This window comes from Glandiceps talaboti, chromosome 13 (assembly GCF_964340395.1).
Source record: "Glandiceps talaboti chromosome 13, keGlaTala1.1, whole genome shotgun sequence".
NCBI lineage: Eukaryota > Metazoa > Hemichordata > Enteropneusta > Spengelidae > Glandiceps > Glandiceps talaboti.
Window position 1 is genome coordinate 18,358,759 of NC_135561.1, and position 1,318 is coordinate 18,360,076.

General features: G+C 38.8%; 1 non-coding gene across 1 annotated transcript; it reads right to left on the reverse strand.

Annotated features, from left to right (window-relative positions):
• Nucleotides 1–762: 762 nt before the first annotated feature.
• Nucleotides 763–953, reverse strand: LOC144445147 (U2 spliceosomal RNA). Its single transcript, XR_013481889.1, has one exon. It is a non-coding gene; the product is annotated as a U2 spliceosomal RNA (small nuclear RNA).
• Between the last annotated feature and the right edge of the window lie 365 nt (nt 954–1,318).

A 1,318-nucleotide genomic window follows, 5' to 3' on the forward strand; every position in this document is an offset into this window, starting at 1 on the left:
ACAGACCATAGACCCTCCACCTTGGTGGAGGGTCTATGCACAGACGAAATATAATATTATCAGCCCAAGACCAGAGTGAATTAGGTACAGAGCACGTTTTGAAGAGATGGTGCCGTGTTTCGTTTTCTTTGCAATTTTCACTCGGGCAATTACTTGCTATTCTATGACTCCATCTACTAAGTTACGCGTTCGTTTGCAAAATATTATGGCCGCATTTTCAAGACAATTCCTTCACATTGTTTTCTAATATATCTTAATGTGTATTTTGCCAGATACAATGCCAGTCTTTTTTTGGGCATTACTTGCATTACCCTTGGATAAACAATGTCGTGATGTTGGAGTTGGTCGTATATTCTGTTTTGTAGTCAGAGTTTACCAATTGCCTTGGAATAATAGTTTTTCGAGTAGACTATGCACAATGTTCTGGGAGGCTTTACATCAGGATGAGGTTTCCTGAAAAAACCCGGAGTGGTATTATTCCAAGAACCTGGGATTATTTTCCTTAGCAACAACTTTGTGAAAGATAGAACCAAGCAATAACAAGGTTTATTAGATCTAGGGAGCATGTAATAAAGTCTCGCTAAATGATCTAGAAACAGTGAAAGTAGTGAGCTCTTGCCATAAAAACAAATTGACAGGGTTATTGTAGTTCAAACGTACATTTCAAAGCGACAGAACAATATTAACGTCCAAAATGATTTGTAAGAACAATGTCAAGTCTACCAGAAAATTCAACTATTACTTCTATTCTTTATTTCGATAAGACGGTGGACCGTTCCCGGAGGTACTGCAATACCAGGTCGATCCGTGGCCAGGTCGGAGCAAGCTCCTATTCCATAGCCCGATTGCAAAAATCAGTTTAATATCGAGCTGCTCGATGAGCAGCGTATCAGATATTAAGCTGATAAGAACAGATACTACACATGATCTTAGCCAAAAGGCCGAGAAGCGATAACAGTGTAAGGTATTCTGGGGTGGCCTATGTGCGGGTTAAAAGACCTAGTACGGTTTCAGGTAAGGTAAGGGAAAGGTAAATTCTCGATCTTTCTTACCAAAGTTTAATTAAATATCTGCATAGGAAATGATCTTCAATTTCTCCGAAAATGTACATGACTTTAGTATTATGTATATCTCAATGTTTAAGCATGTAAAATGCAGGAAACAAAATCCATTCAAACTAACAACTAGGTACTGTTGGCCACTTCTGGATGACCAGTAACCATGGTATTGTTTGGAAGAATGACTGCATAGTGATATGCAAATGTACTTGGTCAGATTGACACCTTGCTACATCCGGGCATCTGCTACCATTAGAAAT